The sequence below is a fragment of the Gossypium hirsutum genome, chromosome D10, assembly GCF_007990345.1.
Source record: "Gossypium hirsutum isolate 1008001.06 chromosome D10, Gossypium_hirsutum_v2.1, whole genome shotgun sequence".
NCBI classification, from domain to species: Eukaryota; Viridiplantae; Streptophyta; class Magnoliopsida; order Malvales; family Malvaceae; genus Gossypium; species Gossypium hirsutum.
Genome location: NC_053446.1, coordinates 11,834,873 through 11,857,100, shown reverse-complemented (window position 1 = coordinate 11,857,100; position 22,228 = coordinate 11,834,873). Strand labels below are relative to the sequence as shown.

Below are 22,228 nucleotides of genomic sequence, written 5' to 3'. Positions count from 1 at the left end.
CGTGAATTTAAAATGAATTATACCAGTATATATCTAAAATACATGGAAATGATGTTACTTGATTTATTGAGGCGTGAACTAGAGATTATACGAATGTGGAATTTACTTGATGACTCTGTTCATCCATGATTATTTATTATACATGTGATTACTTGGCTAATGTGATATGGATATGTGTTTAGGCTATAGGCAAATTGATTGGAAATTTCTTGTATACTTACCTTATGTATGAAATAATGCTAAGTTAATTTGCTGTTATACGAACTTACTAAACTTTAAAGTTTACTCTGTTTTATTTTCCCTTATCTTATAGCACTCGGAAGCTCGTAAAGGTTGGAAGTTGGTCAGAGCTACATCACCCTATCCATCAGCTCATTTCGGTATAAATAGTAAATTAATTTTGGTTATAATGACATGTATAGGTTAATTAGCCAATGTTGGCATATAAATGTTTTGGTTGTAACTAGCCATTGGAATGACTTATGATGGATATGTTTTGATGTATATATAAATAGATTTATCATGTTTGAAGTATGATTTTGATTATGCATATATGCATTAGGTACTTAGGTAAGTATGAATATTAGGTTGACATGATAATAAATTGTCATTTGAGGTGCCTAAGGGCACATTGGTTGTATGTAGTAGTATGTCATGTTTAAGACATGATTTTGGCTTGTTTTGAATGCTTTGAGATGGTTTGTGAATTTACAAATTGTTGTGTTAGGTTAATGCCAAATTTGGGTGAGAAATCTGGCTTGGAAATGACCTATTTTCGTCCACACGGAAAAAGTCTCGAGTTTGTGTCTCAGCCGTGTGTGACACATGATCTAGCATATAGGCATGTAGTTTGGCCGTATGTTCCCTGCATCTTTAAAATTTCAAAATAGAATGCTAAAAATATCCACATGGCCTGGCAAATGGGCGTGTGGCTTGACCGTGTGACCCTTGCACCTTATTAATGCAAGTCAGTATGCTCACACGGCCTTGCACATGGGTGTGTGGCTTGGCCGTGTGACCCAAGTCAGTAAGCTCAGAAGTTTGGACACGGGATGGGATACGGCCGTGTGTCCCTATTTCGAATGCCTACATAGCCTGAGACACATGTGTGTCTCTTGACCGTGTGAGACACACAGCCTGGCCACACGGGCGTGTGTCCCCTGCAGATTTAAAATTTTTGAATGTGTTCCAAAAAAATTTCTGAGTACCTGGTTTAGTCTCAACTTATTTCTAACATGTATTTTGGGCCTCGAAGGCTCATATAAGAGACATTATGATTGAATTCTGATATAGATGCTATATGATATGATTTGTTTATTATATGTTCTATAAATGCCGATAATGCTCCATAACCCTATTCTAACGACATATACGGGTTAGAGGTGTTACAGGTTTTCATAAATATAAGGTGAGTTAGCTTCTTTCACAAAATCCCAAAGACAACATTGGCAGTAAATATCGTTTAAATCAGTTTGGTGTATATGATTAAATGATAACTTCATAAAAACTTAACTAATTCTTAAGGGTAACATTATTTTAAAGCAGTGATTTTGTAAATAACTAATTTATTACAAATCTTAGTTACAAGGCAAAACTACACGCTAGCACCAAAATATACAAATGTTACAAAAAAATGAAATCAAAGCTCACAACAAAGGCCGTTCTTTTTGGCAGAGTCGCTTTTACAAGCCTTATGTTGAAGTACCACCTGAAAAAGGAAAAGAAAGGGAGTAAGTTCAAAAGAACTTAGTGAGCTCCAGAATTAGAAATGTTTGACCCTTTCCAAAGAAAGATACAGGAACAAAGACAATATAACATAAATATATATACATACACATAATTTACTAAGTTGACACTCTATACGCAGACACATTTGGGCGTATACCTTCAACATAGATCAATGGCGGATATCTATCCTTGGCGGATAGTATCCCTAGGTGGACTCTAATACCGGGCAAATACCTTTCTTCTTTACTTTCTTAGAGAACACTTGTCCTATTAGAAGGGATACTTTCCTTCGGAAACATGATCTATACCAACACTTACCTTCACATCTCAGACGTATAGTTAGACTAATTCTTACACGCCAACTGAACTCATTTTCACTAGGGCAGGTGCTATACGCCAAGCACAACCATTTAACGAATAAAATATGTATACAACACAACCACAGGATGAAGATTTACCACTTAACATGTAATATTATAGAACATTCCTATTCAACGTCTCTCTCCTATCTGCAGATATACTTAACATGCAACATATCTAGAATTCACATTTTCTTACCCTTTTTATTGACCTTCCTTGTGCTAACCTTGGATCCCATGTTCACATATTGAAATAGGTATCACAATCATTATTGTTTTGAACACATACGTGTTTCCATGAGTTCAGGGTTCTTTTCCATTGTTAACAACTAACATGTCCTACCGAAGGCAACACCATATCTCCAGACTGGTTAGCAACTAACATGTTCTTCCAGAAACCCAACACTCACGCCAATTTGGTTAGCAATTAACATGCCCTACCAGTGGCCCATCTTAACTGGATATCGAGTTTATGCACCAAGGAAATCATGTCTGTTTCCTATCACTTACATGCACAAGTAGATGATTACATGCAACCGCTTACTATATTTCATGAAGACGGTTTCACCTGAATTCTTAACTATGGAAACTAGAATTTAGTAATATACTAAAACAATGAGGAAACTCAGAGAATATTAATACAGATTGGATACTTACAGAAAAACTTCAACGAAATTGGTTATACCAAGACTTTTCCAATGAAGAACTCTTTATTAGACGAGGTACCAGAGTAAAGTAAGGTAAAAGAAAAGAAAAGAAGAACCCTTACTATAATAGCCTCATTGATATTTATAGTTCACATAGCTCTCACAATAACTTACACGTAGCTATCCATTCAAAGCTGACTCATCACTCTATTGTGGCCAACATACTAATTTCTAGGCAAATCCCACCTTAAATATCCAAATCCCACCTTAAATATCCATTGCACTCTAGTCAATTTCTAACTAGATCTTGACAAGAAACTAACCAAAACAGTACAATATACCTACGCTCATATAGAAACCTATACTTCGCCAAAAGACAAATCCTTCATCCGAGTCATTACAGACTTACCTGATTAGCTAAAAAGTCTGCAACTCTTTCACTTGATGAGATGCAAAAGAGAAAGCCAACAAGTGTAAACCACGAAGTGCAAGCCAAAAGTACAAGCAAATAAGTGCGAGCGGAAAAATAAGCAAGCTATCCAAGTGGAAGCCAAAATGGCGGGCAATGCAAGCCATCTGGCAGATACTCCAACTTTGGCGAACAGTCTAACAACGAGCTGTCCCGCAATAAGTAAAATTGCAAGTTGTAAGCCGCAGATAACATGAGAATGTTTTTTATGCACGCTACTAGTAAAGAGCGCGTGTTTGTTTTTTAGTGTATTTTGGAGAAAACCAAATCTTAGTTGTTAAAACTGGTGATATATTTAGGTGCTGGATAACATGTTTAGTTAATTTATTCTGTGTACAAGCAATGTTTTTTAAGTTTCAAGACTATTTTAGTGGGATTTGTTGAGTTTTTTGGTGAGAAAAACTCGTATATATTGTATAATCTGTATTTGAAAGAGATGATGAAATATAACAAGTCAAATTGGATTGCTAATTTTTCTCTATTTTGCTCTCTTCCTTTGCTAAAAAACCCAACAAGAACACTAGTTGCCTTTCTTGAAGGTATGCTTAATCTCAACAGTCTAGATAGTAATCAAGAACATCCTACAATAATCTATTAAAATTGAAAGCAAAACATTAGAATTTGAAGCATTGGCAATCAAACTAATAACATCTATAGCATTCATCTCAATCTCAAAGTTAATAACACAAAAAGTTGAAGGCCATAACCTCTAAGCTTATTGTGAAGGGAATGTGGCTATAACTGTAACACCCCTAACCCTTATCCGTTGACGGAACAGGTTTACAGAGCATTACCGGGATTTTTCGATCAAATATAAAAATTTCATAACATTTCATAAACATTTCAAAAACCAATCATAAATCACTCATACTTTCCTGTGAATAAGCCCTCGAGACCCAAAATACGCATTAGAAATAAATTGGGACTAAATACAAAACTCAGAGAATTTTTCCCAAAATTTTAAAGTTCTTCTTAGGTGCAGGGGACACACGCCTGTGTCTCAGCCCATGTCTATGCCCGTGTAACTCTCTAACTTGGGTCATACGGCCAAGCCACATTCTCGTGTGCTAGGCCGTGTGTTATGAAATTAAGGTGTAGGGGTCACACGGCCAAGCCATACGCCCGTGTGCTAGGCCGTGTGCAAAAACATGAGCATTCAGTTTCTCAATTTTAAGGATGCAGAGGACACACAGCCAGACCATACACCCACGGTTGAGACACACGCCTGTGTCTCTACCCATGTGGACGAAATTGAGCCATTTTAAGGCCATATTTCTCACCCATCATTGATTTCATCCTAAACACTTCAAATTTCATACTTTTTAGGCCATAACAAGACCTTTAATTCAACGAAATCTAAGTTCTAAAAATGTCATATTATCACATCTATCCTAACATTCTAATCTACCACATTAATCAATTTACATATTTGAATTACTTATATCAACCATATTTTACCAACACATTCACCAACATACCTATAACTTATTCATCAATTATTCACACCCAAACTTATATCAAGCAAGATAAGACTACACATACATATATAAGTTGATTAGAAATATAAACAAAATATAATTCATAATATTTACACAACCAACTTTACTCAAAACTATTTCAACCCTATACATGCCATATAAACCATAGTATATGTTGCAAAATCTACCAGTTTAAGTTGGATAGTGTGACTTGATGTGTTGATCTGATCTCCCGACCTCACGTTAATCTACAAGAACATTAAACAACACAAGTAAGCTTAATGAAGCTTAGTAAGTTCGATAACACATGAATGAATATGTAAATTCATTCAATGTAAATTCCCTGTCAACCAAAACTTCAATCAATGAATATGCTTGTTTCAGACTAATACTAATAATAAAAATAAATATTCCAATTTTAATTACATAAGTCACTTACCAAATCTTAACAAATCGAAGAACGACTTACGGATATAAGTACATCGTTTTCAGAAGTCCGTAGGCTGAATAGAAGCACGTAAGTGCTAAACAGAAACCCTTATGGGTTGAACGAAAGCTCATAAGAGCTTAACGAAAACTCATAAGAGTTAAACAGAAGCTCAAAAGAGCTGAATGGAAACCCATTAGGGCTGAACGAAAACTCATATGAGTTAAACAGAAGCTCGTGAGAGCTAAGCGGAAAGTAAACACGAAAGTTCACAACAAATGCTGAACCTTGGTTTACTTGGGTAATTTGTCGTAAATTCTTCCTTTGTTGTCTTTCCTTACACAACTATTGTACTCAATCCTGCGTTCTATTTAAACTGGATATTCACTACAAATGTATAATTTAACAATATTCCACTTTTCAACAATATATTAAATGCATAATGTTGAAACCATTTTTTGTAAAAGGGGTCGACTTTTTATTTAAGAACGAAAATGGAGTCGCCACCAATCCTTTTTATTTAGGTGTGATTGGATCACCTCATAATTTAATCATTTTAATAAAAGTTTAAATTTACTAAAACAATAATTTTTGGTCTGCAAAATCTGGAAAACAGGTTCGGGAGTCGGTTACGCACGAGGAAGGATTAGCATACTTGATACGCCCAAAATTGGTACCTAGTTGATTACTTGATGTTTTAATGTCAAAAGTTTTGAAAAGATTTTAAAGTACGATCCTTTTTTTATTAATATTAATTTTAAAAAACACTTGAATTAAATTGAAATGAGCAACAAAGGCCCAATCGTCTCGCGGTAACATTATGCCACATCCCATAAGTTAGGATGCGACATTTGAACCCTCGAGAATAAGCTCGCATTTGATTTTTATTTAAACTTAGGTGTCTTAAATTTAGAAGGATGTTTGGCTTTTAGATTTAATGAGAAAATCGAAACCCCGTAAGTTAGGGTACAGCTTCTCAAATTTCCAAAAAAAAACGAAGCATTGCCTTATTTTTAAAATTTTTTTTGAATAATAGAGATTACAAGACCTAAACGATGCGTGCTATTTAGTTGAAATATAATAAAATGCCCATTATGGATAAAGGAAGAAATTAAACGCGACCTTTGAAGTGATTTTCATGAAATGTGATGGAATAATAATATACAACATGGAGTCATAATTTACGAATAAAATGTTTCACTAATGAATCACAATAACATGAAAATACGAATAAACGAATTATAAAACACATAATGGCAATAATCACACAACACATGTCACTTTAATATCAACATTAACAATCAAAGAAAACGAAACAAAAATAATATGTAGAACAATTCGAAGTAAATAGTATAAAAAAATTTAAAGTAAATAATATGTAAAAAAAATTAAAATAAATAGTATACAAAGCAATTTAAAATAAATAGCATATAAGACAATTTAAAATAATATATAAAAAGTTTAATATAAGTAATATGTAAAAAGAAGTTTAAAATAATAATATACAAAACAGTTTAAAAAAATGATATATATAAAAACAATTCAAAATGAAAAATATATATGATGGTTTAAAAATAAATAATATATAACAAAATTAAAATGGATAATAGTTTGAAATAATTTAAAATACATGATATGTGGAAAACTTGAAATAAATAATAAAACAATTTAAAATAAATGATATATGGAGAAAAAGGTTTAAAATAAATAAATGAATAACAAATTTGCAAAAATAAATTGAAATCAAACATATTTGAGACTAAATCAGGACAAAAACAAAATTAAAGGTAAAAACTATAATAAAATAAACAAAGAAGGACCAAAATGATAGCGCGCAGGGTAAAAAAACCTATTCCTGGACATATGTCCATTTTTTAGCGCTTCAGTGGGTCGAGGACCCGATTGAAAACCAAACAAAATTCTGTGGTCAAATTAAAATAAAAATAAAAATAAAAATAAAACCGAAGGGACTAAATCAAAAAGAACAGAAATGTGGAAGGCCCAAGGGTGTAAATGTCCCATTGAACGAAAACACGCGGATCCCCCCTGGAGCGGGTCGGGTCGCGCGCGGGTCAAGCTTAAACGACGCCGTTTTGGCGTTGGTGACCCTGGTTCAAAACGGCCCCGTTTCGTGCCTTTATTTAAATCAAATTTTTTTTTTGAACTCATTCAGCCATTTAAAAAGAAATTTCAAAGCTTTCCCCTTCTCTCTCAATCCTCTCCTTGGCTAGTCATGGGCATCGCCGCCCGTCCACTGCACCGCTGCCGTGGCTTGTGGCCGGTGGCCGGCGATGGACAAAATTGGTTTTTAGCCCCGCTTTCAATGATTTGAAGTCCAAGCCTTCTAAACCAAGAAAAAAACTAAAAGAAAAGACCCTCACCCTCCTTTTAGGGCCGATTTCGTCGACGGAGAGAGGACCTCCGACGACGTGGCCGCAGGACGTTTCAGGTGAGCCTTTCCTTTTCCCTTTTATTTTTGCACGTAGAAATAAAAATAAATAAACAAAAATCAAACTCAAGAACAAAATAAATAGAAATAAAATGAAAATCACCTCTCTCTTTTTTAAAGACTTTGTATTCAATTTCTTTTGCTTTTGTATTCGAACTTGTTCGAAAAAAATACAAAGATACTATTTCTGGACTTTATAGCCAAACTACAAGGATATTTGTTTCTTTTTTTTGTCTTTCTCTCTGTTGTTTTTACTGCTTGTTCGCTTCTGTTGCGTGTTGCCTTTGTTTTGAAGGTGTCAGACGCGTGGAGGATGGCGTGCAGCGGTGGTGTGCGAGGAGGCCCTGCTGATGTGCAGCTCGCCTTAGGGTTTCTGCCTCTCCTTTTTGCTGAAAATGTTTAGGTTGTAGGCCTGTTGGGCTAGGGTTTTTTTCTCTTGTTGGGTCGTTTGGGCCATTATAATTTGGGCTTATTGTTTCATAATTTGGACTGTTTTATATGGACTATTAAGATTTGGGTTTTATTTTTTTATTGGGCTAGGCAGAATTGGCCTGCTACACATAATACCATACGAACTTACCTGGGTTAAATTGTAGATTTGTACTAGTTCAGAGACTATTCTGCTAATTTTCCTTTTTCACGATTGTCTACGGGCTCTTGATCTAAAATATAAAAATTTTCATTCATTAACATATATTTTAGTTCCTTATTAATTAGTCTATCAAATGAACTAATTTTTCTCAATTGACAATTTGTCTAAATATTATTAGCTATCATAAAGCTCTTGATAAACAAAAATTTAATACCAAACCCTAATAGTAAGTCTTTTCACAGTTTACTCCTAAAATCAATATCTATCAAATTCACTTTATAAAATCATCATACAATAAAATTAAAGCTCTAAATCCAAGTTATTTCATCAAAAAATCTAGTATTCATCAATGGTAACTTCCAAAATTTCCAATACAATCAAAAACTAATGAAATAGCCTGTTGGACCTAATTGTAAAAGTCTTAAAAACACGAGAATTACAAGAAAAAGGCAAGAATTAAACTTACATGAAGATAAAATATGAAAACCATCTTTAATACCTCTTCAATAGTGTTTTTGGACAGAAAATTGGAGAAGAAATGGACAATAAACTCTTAAAATCTCATTTTAACTACTTTAATTTTATTTTATTTCCAATTTTGCCCTTAAATCACCTAATTTCATTATTTTTTTCTGCTTATGCCGTCTCAGCCACTTCACTTAGGCTAATTTACTCTTTAATTCCTCCCTATTTACCAATTAGGCCATTTAATCACTATTTTCTTAATTAGCAAGTTTTGCACCTTTTTCAATTTAGTCTTTTTTAATTAATTAACTATCAAAACGTTAAAATTTTCTAACGAAACTTTAATACTACCTTAGTGACACTCCTTAAATATTTATAAAAATATTTACAGCTCGGTTTATAAAATTGAGGTCTCGATGCCTCATTTTCTAAACCATTTAACCTAATAAATCCTTATAAAACACAAATTACGAATTCAAAATTCTTTTTAAAAACACATATGACTCGTAAATACTAAATATTAAAATTTACGAGCTTACTCATCGGATTTGGTGGTCTCGAACCACTATTTTCGACACCACTGAAAATCTGGCTGTTACAACTCTCCCCACTTTTAGAAAATTTCGTCCTCGAAATTTGTTACCTAGGAATAGGTTTGAATATTGTGATCTCATTGATTCTTCTATTTCTCAGGTAGCCTCCTCTGTACCATGATGATGCCACAATACTTTTACTAATGGTACTCGTTTATTCTACAATTCTTTAACCTCTCGAGTTAAAATTCTCACTGGTTCTTTCAAATACGTCATATTTCGCTCTAGCTAAATCTCACTATGAGGAATCGCGTGTGAAGGATTAGATCTGTACTGTCTCAGTATCGATATGTGGAACGCATTTTGAATTTTGTCAAGTTCAGGAAAAAAGGCTAATCTATAAGCCACAGGTCCAATTCTTTCAACAATTTCATACAGTCCGATAAATCTTGGGCTCAGTTTTCCTTTCTTACAGAATCGTAACACCTTCTTCCATGGAGAGACTTTTAGGAATACTTTATCACCAACTGCAAGTTCTATATCTCTTTTTTTTTAAAATTTGCATACGATTTCTGACGGTCAGAAGCAGCTTTCAAACTATCCCGGATAATCTGAACTTTATTTTCAGTTTCTTGGATCAAGTCGACTCCTACTAGTTTGGATTCACTCAATTTAGACCAATACAATGGTGTCTTACATTTCCTCTCGTAAAGAGCTTCAAAAGGTGCCATTTTTATATTGGATTGATAACTGTTGTTATATGTGAATTTAGCCAACAGTAAATACCTTTCCCAGCTACCTCTAAATTCGAGTATACAACATCTCAACATATCTTCCAGAATCTAAACCACTGGCTCTGATTGCTTGTCGGTTTGGGGATCAAACGCTGTACTGAAATTTAGCTTAGTACCCAGAGCCTCTTACAATTTACTCCAAAATCTCGATGTAAATCTCAGATCTCGATCTGAAATAATGGATGTTGGAACCCCGTGTAACCTCACAATCTCAGATATATATAATTTCACCAATTTCTCAAGCAAAAAGTTTATTTTGATTGGAATAAAATGTGTCGATTTAGTTGATCTATCAACAATCACCCAGATCGAATATTTTTTTCTCGGAGTTACAGGTAAATCGGATACAAAATCCATCGTGACATGCTCCCACTTCTATTTAGGAATCATGACTGGTTGTAACAAACTTGTATGTACCTGATGTTTCGCTTTCACTTGCTGAAAAATCAAACACTTAGCTACGAACTCTCAAATTTCTCGTTTCATACCCGACCACCAATAAATCTGTTTCAAATCACTATACATCTTCGTACTACCCGGATGAATGGAGTACATACTACTATGAGCTTCAAAAAGAATATCACTTTTCAAATCTGAATTATTTGGAACACAAATTCTATTGCGATAACGTAACATACCACTATCATCGGTGCTATACTCTGAACTCAAATTGTCCTGAACCATCTGTTGTTTCAACACCAATTTCGGATCATCATCTTGTAATTCTAAATTCGTTGAAGAAACAAAGGTTTCGTTCTCAATTCTACTAATACAGAACCATCTTCATTAAGAGATAAACGAGCGTTCGACGCTCGAAGTGCAAACAATGATGACTTTCGACTAAGTGCATCCACAACCACATTAGCCTTTCCTGGATGGTAGTCAATAACCAGATCATAATCTTTCAGTAATTCTTGCCACCATCTCTATCTCAAATTCAGCTCTTTTCGAGTTATCAAATAGTTCAAACTTTTATGATCCATAAACACATAACATTTCTCGCCGTATAAATAATGTCTCCAAATCTTGCAAGCAAATACAATTGCAGCCAACTCAAGATCATGTGTAGGATAATTCTTCTCGTGCGGCTTTAATTATCAAGAAGCATAGGTCACTACCTTTCTTGACTGCACCAGTACACAACCCAAACCATTTAGAGACGCATCACTATAAACAACATACGGTACACCAGATTCTGGCTGAGTCAACACTGGAGCTTCTACCAACATTGTCTTCAATTGATCAAAGCTCAGCTGACACTCATCAGATCAAACAAATTCAACATTTTTATGTAATAATTGGGTTAATGGCGAAGCAATCATCGAAATTTTTTTGACAAAACGCTGGTAGTACCCTGCTAAACCCAGAAAACTTCGCACTTCTGAAACATTCTTTGGAGTTTTCCAATTTACCACTGCAGATACTTTGCTCGGATCAACTCGAATCCTATCGACTGATACAATGTGACCTAAAAATCCAACTTTGTGAAACCAGAATTCACATTTACTAAACTTTGCATACAACTGCTTTTCTCTCAAAGTCTGTAGCACAATCCTCAAATGTTGTGCATGCTCAGATTTTGTCTTGGAATGGATTAGTATATCGTCAATAAACACAACCACAAATCTATCCAAATAAGGTTAAAAAATCTGATTCATTAAATCTATGAAAGTAGCAGGAGCATTTGTCAAGCCAAATGGCATTACCAAAAATTCATAATGACAGTACCGAGTTCTGAAAAAAGTCTTTGGCACATCACACTCTTTGACTTTCAGCTTCGATTTATAATTTTGAGTATCAAGAATGTAAGCTAGAAATGCCTCATTACCTTTTTACATCAATCTCTGAGCAGAAAAAGCTGAAATGATTCAAACAATATCCTTCGGATTTTCAGCCTCAACTGAAATCATCTCTCCTGTCTGACATTTTAGATCAATTTGTTTCTGTCTACAGTTTACCACAACATCATGTAAAGATAACCAATCCATTTCCATAATAAGATCAAATTCCCGAAAGGGTAGCAACATTAAATTAGCAGGGAATTCACAGCCTTTCACTTTCAGTGGACAATTACGACACACTAAATTAACTATTACACTTTGTCCTAATGGATTAGTAATTTAAATATCATAATCGATAGATTCAACAGGCAATTTCTTTTCCGTTACTAATGCAGTGCAAATATAAGAATGCGTGGACCCAGGGTGTATTAATACATATACAGTAACACCAAAGAGATAGAATGTACCAGTAATCACATCTGGAGTCGTAGCTTCTTCTCTTACTCAGATGGCATAAGTACGTGTAGGTGATCTAGCCTCTGACCGAGCAGCAGTATCTTTCATACCCAAATGAGCAATCCTAGTGGCACTATTTTGGCCCAAACGTCTACTTCTCTGTGAAGTAGCCAATTACTTTTCTTTCTGTTCTTCCTCTTCTTTTTGCAGTTGAAGACAATTTCGAATAAAATGATCAGTTTCTCTGCACTTATAACAATCCCCTACTTTACTCCTACACACACCAGAGTGGTACTTCCCACAATACTTGCATTTAGGCTTAGGAGCATTTTGCACATTACCCACACTAACAGAGGGTCTAGTAGATATCTTGTAATCTTGTTGAATTGTCTTACTTTTATTTGAACAATCAGGCATTGAGGTGGCACGACTGAAATCATCTTTAGACTTTTTCACAGGTAATGTTGAAAATGATTTGGAGGAAATTCTTTTGTAAGACTCTTTATTCCGTCTATCTCGGTGCATTTTTCTGTTGTACACCTCTTTCATCTTTTATTTCAGGATTTCAGTGCCCCCAATCATCATTAAAATTTCATCATTCAACCTTCTTCAAACTGAATGCACAGTTCTTCTTCGGTTGGTACAATTCTCCGGGCATATTTACTAAGGTACACAAATTCCCTTTCATACTGAACTACTGATCTGTTCTCTTGGTGCAACTCAATGAATTCCCTCTTTTTCTTGTCTAGATACCTTTTGTCGACATATTTCTTCTTAAATTCAGTCTAGAAGAATTCCCAAGAAATTTTCTCTTTTGGCACTACAGCCACTATTGTCGACCACCAGTTGTATGCTTCTTCTTTTAGTAATGAAACAATACAACTCAGATAATCATCGGGGGAACAAGCCATTTCTTCAAAAACTCTTATTGTATTTTGAAGCCAATATTCAAATTTGACTGGATCATCATCTAACCTACCTCGAAATTCTTCGGCTCCGCACTTTCTGAGTTTCTCAATTGGAGTACATTTACTAGATTCAGTCACTAGAGGGGGTGGTGGTGCAACTGATGGCACTACAGGTGGTACAGTAGGAAGAGGAGGTTGCTAAGCCAAGTTTATTTCTTGTATGAATTCACTAAACCACTGATTCATATATCTGAATAACATATTTTTAACTTCTTATTCTTGAGCCGGAGGAATTGGGACATTACTACTTGTCCCATGTTCAGGAGTTGGTGCTCTACTATTGGCCTCATCGTGGTTAGCATGTTCAGATCTATCTGACATCTTTACAATCTATAAGAAAACAAAGGTTAGATCAGATCATACACATCACACTAAATGTAACACCCCTAACCCTTATCCGTCGCTGAAACAAAGTTACGGAGCATTACTAGACTTTTCAGATCAAATACGAATATTTCATAACATTTAATATACATTTCAGAAACCAATCATAAATCACTAATATTGTCCATTGTATAAGCCCTAGAGGCCTAAAATACGCATTAGAAATAAATCTGGACTAAATAGGAAACTCAGAGAATTTTTTCAAAAATTTCAAAATTCTTCTTAGGTGCAGGGGCCACCGCTCGTGTGGCCATGCCGTGTGAATTGCAAGGGTCACACGGCCGTGTGGTTAGGCCATGTGCCTCACACGACTGAGACACACGCCTGTGTCTCAGGCTGTGTAACAATTGAAATAGAGACACACAACCGTCTCCCAACTTGTGTCCTTATCCGTGTAACTCTCTGAGTTGGGTCATACGGCCAAGCCACACGCCCGTGTGCCAGACTGTGTAACTCTCGAAATAACCACACAAGCTCGTGTGCCGGGCCGTGTGCTAGGCCGTGTAACAACTTGACTTGCATGCATTAAAACCTACAAGGGACACATGACTGAGTCATATGGTCATGTCTCAGGCCGTGTGGACATGAATTTACCCAAAAACAAGTCATTTCCATCTCCAATTCAAGCAATCGTCTAAAGACCTTTTGAACACCTAATCAAAGCATCAAAACATGACCAAAACCAACATGAAGTAACCAATCCAATAGTCCAAATTCATTCAACCAATATGTCATATAAGGCACCTCAAATGCAAACATACAAACTCACCTAAACATATGTACTTTACCACATTTCAATCATACACACATAGTTCAATACCATTTCCAAAACGTACCATATCTTGACCATATTTAATTTAACTCATCACATACCATTTTGGCCATTTAAATATGCATCAAATAATTTCCACATTAAAACATACTAATAAGGCACCAAAAGTACCAAAAGTATACCAACCAAAACAACTTATACATGCCAAACTTATCAACTAACTTTCACCTAATTGTCATAACAAGTCCACCTATACATGCCATTATAACCTTAGCCAAAACATCAAAAACTACCAAAATTTATGCTGGATAGTGTGATAGATCTCCGACGAGCTTCCAAACCAATCAAGCTTCCGATTATCTATAAAATATAGGAAAGAAAACTAAATAAGCACATAATGCTTAGTAAGTTCGTAAAACATGAACATAACTTACCATTTATTTACATAACATTAAGGTTAAGTATAATATAATTCAACCACAAGCTTGGCACAAGCCTAAGCACCATCAACAACACATGTTAGTGCATTCAAACATAATTCACATGAATTTAACATAAGGTAAGCCATTATATATGAACATACTTCATTTGAATTCATCATTTTCATTAACTTAAGCATACTTCTATTGAAGCTTACCATTTCAACCATTTTCATAATTACATGATATAGTTCATTTCCTTTTCATGTCCATTTAACCATTTATAATATCATCGAAAACTCGGGAAAGCTTACACGAAATGTGCTTAACATATAACCATAAGCTTTCCTTTATATCGTTGCTCACACGAGCTGTGGGTTGAAATGTAAGCCACATGATGCTGCTCACACGGGCTATGGAGTATTTGCAACAAATGCAGGACCTCAGCCATCAGTAGGACATTCAAGATCAGCACTCGAAACATGAAATCCCTAATGACATGTCATTTGTATCCTACGAATTCCTAAGGTTCAACTGGGACTGATAACCATCATGACATTGTTGGATATTTATCATTCAATTACATAACAAAATTTTAACTTATAATTGAAATTATCATTAAAATGATACTTATTCATACGAACTTAACTTAAAGACAAAGGTGTAGAAACAAGATCAACTAATTCGAGGCTTTAGCTTTTCTTCAATCTAGATCCGTACGTGGTCTATCTTGATCTAAATAGACAAATTAAATCCATTTAATACTTCTATTATTCAATTCAACCCATATTTCATATTTTTGAAAAATTATAATCTTTCCCCTAACATTTTAGCTTTTCACAATTTAATCCTTAAACTCATAAATTGAAATCTAAGAATTTTCATCCTTTTTTCAAGCTAGTCAATTTCTCTAGGGACCTATATCAAACCATAAAAATCATCATTTTATAAATTTACCATGAATTTTTACCATTTTTACACATTAGTCCCTAAATGACATTTTCATCAAAACTCACTTTACAAAACTTGTTTATTTAACAACAAGAACTCATAATCTTCCATTAAACATCAAGAATCATGCAATAAAATTCATGGAAAACCCTAAATCTTTAAAAATTTTACAAATTGATCACCGGGCTAGCTAGGTTAAGCTACAACGATCTCGAAAACATAAAAATCATTAAAAACGAGCTCAAGAATCACTTACATGCAATAGATGTTCTTAGCCGAATCAATGAACCCTAAAATGGTGTTTTTCTCCTTTGAAAATCGGTGGAAGAAGACGAATGCATAGGAAATGAAATTTTGTTTTATTTAATTTTAACCTTTATTTACCTAATTACCAAAATAACCTTTAAAAACTTTAATAATTTTAACAAAACCTTGCCATGAATAGCCAATCACTATAAGAATAGTCTAATTACCATATAAGCCCATTCATTGTAAAGTTCCATAGCCTTTAGACCTCTTTAACTAATAGAACTCTACTTTTGTACTTTTTACGATTTAGTTCTTTTCACGTAATTAAGCATGCAAAAATCAAAAATTTTTAACAAAATTTTTTAAATACAACCTTACTAACATCACATAGGCATTAAAATAATAATATATTAATTTACTCATCAAATTTGTGGTCCCGAAACCATTGCTCCGATTTCACTCAAAATGGTTGTTACAACATTTCTACTTTACAACATTGTAACACTCCTAACCTGTATCCATCTCCAGAATAGGGTTATAGAGCATTACCAGAGTTTACAAATTAATTTACAGACATTTCATTTCATCAAGCATTCATATTTAAAATCAATCAAAATCAAAACATTAATGAGATAACGTTGGCCAATTTAACTCATACATGTCATTATAACCAAAATCAAAATATCCAAAATTACCGATAGAATTAACGGATAGTGTGATAAACATTCATACATTCATTCAATGCATTATTCCCCTTTTTATCAAATATATCAATGTTTCATCAATTTTCATATAATGAACATTCAAATCATATTCACATCAATAATATACATTTCAAGCATTTAAGAATATAATTCAAGTTACACGAACTTACCAGACTAAATTGCAGAAATACCAAAAATTCAGGGACATTTTGGTAATTTTCTATTTTTCTCGAATTTTCACCCAATCATGATCTAAATTAATATTTCATTTAATTTATTAATTTAAATAATAAAACAATTCATTTCATGCAATTTGGTCACTTTTTGACATTTTTACCAATTTACCCTTAAAATATTACTTTTATTCAATTTAGTCCTTGAACCTAAAACTTACAAATTGGCCATTTTTAATGAAAACTCATGCTAGTTGAATAATCAATTATTTTCCTCCTCCTCCTCTCCATTCCACATCATTAATGTATAATATGCTTATATGTAACATTATCTATAATTCCATCATTTATTTATATATTAATTCAAAGTTGTCCACTTGAGTCATAGTTGCTAAATTATTTATATCTTGAGCTACAAAACTTTGAATTAAGATCCGATAAATTCCTATGAAACTAGGCTCACATATCTTCTTACCATAAAATTTTCAGAATTTTTGGTTAAGCCAATAAGTACAGTTTATTCTTTAAAATTTTCCCTGTTTCACTGTTTGAAAGTTCCGACCCCTCTTCACTAAAAATTAATTATCTCTTTGTAAAGAATTTGGATTATGTTTCTGTTTGTTTCTATTGAAAATAGAATCATTCAGGATTTTAAAAATATAAATTTAAGCCTCTAATTATTTTTATTCAATTTTTTATGATTTTCCAAAGTCAGAGTAGGGGAACCCGAATTCATTCTAACCTTGTCTCACAAAATTTATTATATCTCATGATTTACAATTCCATTACTTACACCGTTTATTCTATGAGAAACTAGACTTAATAAGATTTAATTCCATATTTTTTTCATCCTCTAATTCGATTTCCACAATTTATGATGATTTTTCAAATTTAACCTACTGCTGCTGTCCAAAACTATTTTAGTGCAAGATGTTGATTACTAAATTTATAACTCCCTTATTCCCTTTCTCTATAATATTTCCCATCATTTTCACTTATTTCCCTTCACTAATATATCAAGAATATAAGACTTTATTTAAGAAAACTCTACTATAACATCATTTCCATACTTTTTCAACAATAACAAACTTAAAAATATATTGAAATCTTGATGTTCTTACCTTATGCTATTGATTTCAATCTTTAACTTGATTTTCTCTCTCATCCAGCTTCTATTTTTTGAATCTAACTTGACATTCTAGCTCTCCATTGTCTCCTTATTATTTTTCTCTCTTGGAAGCTATGAAAATTCTTTTGATTTCTAGGTGAAAATAATGAATTTTTGGTGAAAGGACCAACTTGTAAACAAAGCAAAACTTTCTTTCTTCTCTTCTCTTCTAACGTTGGTTGCATGGAAAGATGATGATTTTTCATCATCTTTCCTCCCTTTTATATTAATCATTTAATAATAAAAGAATACTAAAAATCTTAATAAAATATTAATTAAATAACATTTATCTAATTAATTAATTAAAAATATCATAAACATCATCATTACCTTCTAGAATTCTCTCTCTCTATTTGACCATTTTGCCCTTTATTATCTTTTGAAATTTCATCCTTGAGTCATCACTTAATTTGGTAAAATTGTAATTTAGTCTCTTAAAATTCTTCACATTTTCAATTTGGTCCTAATTCATCCATTTTCCTTAGTTTCTAGATTATTCCACCATTAAATATTTACACTATTATTCCTTTAAATTTTTCATATTTACACTTTAACCCTTAAATTTTGAGTATTTACTCTTGGGCAACAAAACTTTTCTCACTTTTGCATTTTAATCCTTTCTTGAATTAATATGTCATAATATACTTCCCAATGTTGACATAACTCAATATTACCTTTTTTATCACTTTATTTCCTTATTTTACTATATCAAGGATATTATCTTACTTTCTTACTGTAGTAATTTTCGGGGTATTACAAACATCATGTCTAATATGTTCATTTTATTTCTCAAAAGTACATTTTGACAACAATATTAAGGACTTAAATTTTAAACTAAAATTTTCCTAAATATTTTTTATAACACTTTCTAAAAGCAATGAAAAACTAGTCTTAAAATCATTGTAGGCACACTAACGTTGGCACCATGCAAACAAATATTTATGAAATTCATTAAAAAAATTAAAAACACGCATAAAGGAATTTAAGAAAAATAAAAGTTGAAATAGATGAGATGTAGGGGAAGAAGGGTATGAAAGAGAGAGAAGAGTTGTATTTGAAATTTTGAACTAACATGCACATCTCTCTCATTTTCTCTCCTCTCATCAATCTAGTTTGAAAGGATTGATTTTTATGTATTAGGATCGAAAATGATCATCTCTTCCATTTTTTTTCCTCTTACGTTTCTTTCTAACCAAGCACACTCCAAATTTATTTTCTTTTCACTTTTCCACTCCCTCCTCACATCCCTCCACTTTTTCGACCAAGCAAGCATATCAAAGTGAAAGAAAAAGAAGGATTGGAAAAGGATGGATTTTTCTTTTTCTTTTCATTAAGATATGTTATTTTGTTATCATTTAAAAAAAAGTAAACCAGTAAACTAAAATCGTGACGTAATGAGAAATTAATGAACTCGACCCTAAACACTCCTACCCCTCTTATATAATAATTCAGGGTGCACTTAAATTCCAATAGATGGTGGGTTCCATGTACAAGGAAGAGCCAAAGAATAACTATGGGTTCATCAATCAACCTCCTTGCATCTCTCAAAATCATTTAAATATGGCACACTAAAATTGTCGATTCTGTCAGCAATCCAAGGTTGTAGTTTGAACTTTGTTTTGTTCCTATTGTATAAAATCCACCACACAACAGTACACCACAGTCTAACAGCTTCCAACTCCATCACATTGTACATGTTGGTGAAACATTGAAAAAAAGTCCCCTCCAATTTCATAGACTTTACAATTGAACATATTTAGGTCCCATTCCTTATGTGCCTCATCATAGTCTCTTAACAGATGAAGGATGGTCTTACAGGTCCTCCCACAAAGACAACAAAAATCATCAACAATTATGTATCTCATCCTCAAGGTGCTGCTCGTAGTTAAAATGGTGTATATTCTAGGCATGTTAGTTTCTAATTCCATAAGTGACTCAGTGTAACACCTCATACTCAACTCGATCGTCAGGTCCATGCTATAAGATGCTACGATCATCGATTTAATAAATTTAAAACATCATGCAACATATCATCATTTAAATACATAAATAATTAACATTTAAATACATGATGTTGAGAAATATGCCCATATTGTAGTAAACATGTAATTGTTTTCTATGTATTTAAACAATGAATAAATAAATAAATTTAATTTCACATTTTATTATTATGCCTTTTGTGTTTTTATCTTTCATGTTTTGCATGCATAGCGTGTAACACCCCATACCCGGTCCAGTCGCTAAACCCGAGCTATGGAACGCCAAATTAGCCACCTAAGCGACTCTCCATTTGAAACCAACCTATCCTCCAACACACCACAAGTTAAAAGATAAAATATGCTTAAATTACCAATATGCGGTGGAATATCATATAAGTACTTTTTTCAAAACACTTAAACTAGCTTCTTTTTAGGCGGTATTCTAAGATTAAGTAAACAGTTATCTCATTAGTTGTATGATACACAAATCATCATCAGGGTTCGCTCCTAGCGTAGCTCGTACATTCTAAGTCTCCACAGAGTAAGCCTCTTTAAATAGGGTAGGTTTCGCGAACAACCCTTATGTATTTAGATACTGCGAACACGTTTCGCAGGGTTTTTGCTATTCCGAATATAAAAAATTATTAAAGGTTCGTAGGTAGCAATTCGCCAATTGTTAGGGTTCGTACATTGCACAGTTCGACAACCCTATCACTTTGCAGCAACCTTAGCGAACTCTATATAAGTTAGTTAATTTTGATTATATCATGTTTTTTCTTATGATGAAAACTCTATCTGAAATTAATTACTTAAGTATGAACTTATAGATTAAGAAAACATCAAACTGCACTTGGACTATAATTATATACTTGAAGTTCAGGTTTGTATTTATATAATTTTATCAGTTTGCAATAGGTATTTAAAAACATAAAGAAAAAACATAAAAAATAAACTAAGTCCTAGAACGATCGACGAAGTCAACATATAGAAATAAAATATCTCTAAGCCCAAGCAGAATCCCATATTGCTTTTATGTCCAGAGTTCACTTGTACCACCTTTCCAGTGTTTATGCTTCTCCTGTATCACTCACCTCACTACTACACCCCGTGCGATCTAACTATTTACAGTGTTTAGAAAGGAGTGTACGAGCTTTTGCGAACTCAGTGAATATATAAGATAATCACATAACATGTACAAAAACACAAGTTAAACAAGAGTTTTAACAAATTTATTGTTTGTCATATTTACACTGTAGCACCCCTAACCCGACTTCGTCGTCAGATTAGGGTTACGGAGTATTACGATACATATCAAAATAATTAAAATCATTAAACCATTCATTTATTAATTTAAATAACAACATTCGAATCTAAATTTCATTCATAGCATAATTACATTTACGGACCTTAAAGCGAGCTATGAAACCTTAAAAATAGTTTGGAAACAATCAATGACTAATTTGAATCAAAATAGAAAAAAATGTAAAAACTTAAAAAATTTGGAAATAGGGTCTCGAAATTCTCCCCTCTCCTAGGCGACTCGTGATTAAACAAGATTCATTACAGGCGAAGATGTCGTAAGCTTCCCTGTAATTTACGGTGTACCAATGCACCACATATTTGGAAGCTACGTATAGGGATCGAGGGTGAAATAAGGTAGTTTCAGATTGTGAGGGAGGAGTGGATCCGTACATTTCGAACGGTCCAGCTTGGTAGTACTTGATGTGGCTTCGACCCGTGGCGACGATGTGGGATCTAACGACTTTCAACAAGCGGAGGGCTCTGGTGACCACGACATCAACAATGTAATTGAGGATTTCAAAAGATACGGTGACGTGAGATTGTGCCATTGTAAACCTCGTCAAGTTAGATGGTGTCGAGCCAGCAATGAAGAAAAGAAGCATCAGAGAGGTCAGCGTAATAGAACTTCATCCGAGCCTTGTTGGCGTTGTGGGGGTCGATGTAGATGTGGTTGATACACTGCGTATTGAAATTAGAAGAATGGCTAATCAAGTCGTGGACCTCATATCCTTTGTTAAAGAGGAACTTGGTGAGGTATGAACCATCTTGACCGGTGATGCCAGTGATCAACGTAATCTTACACTTAGGGATAATGTTGCCACTAATGGCAGGAGATCCGGCCTTGTAACTTTCAATATTGGCTACCATTGGAATGTGAAGGAAGTGTGGGAGTTTTGAGAGGAAAAATGAAGACGACGAGGGTTCTGTCAATGATTTTATTTTATAAAGAGTGAGCGGAGTTTAGGAGGGGAGATCAAAAAG

General features: G+C 33.7%; 1 pseudogene; it reads right to left on the bottom strand.

The window, feature by feature from the left end:
* Positions 1-12,963: 12,963 nt before the first annotated feature.
* LOC107915323 (GDP-mannose 4,6 dehydratase 1-like) lies at positions 12,964-22,114 on the bottom strand (annotated as a pseudogene).
* Between the last annotated feature and the right edge of the window lie 114 nt (positions 22,115-22,228).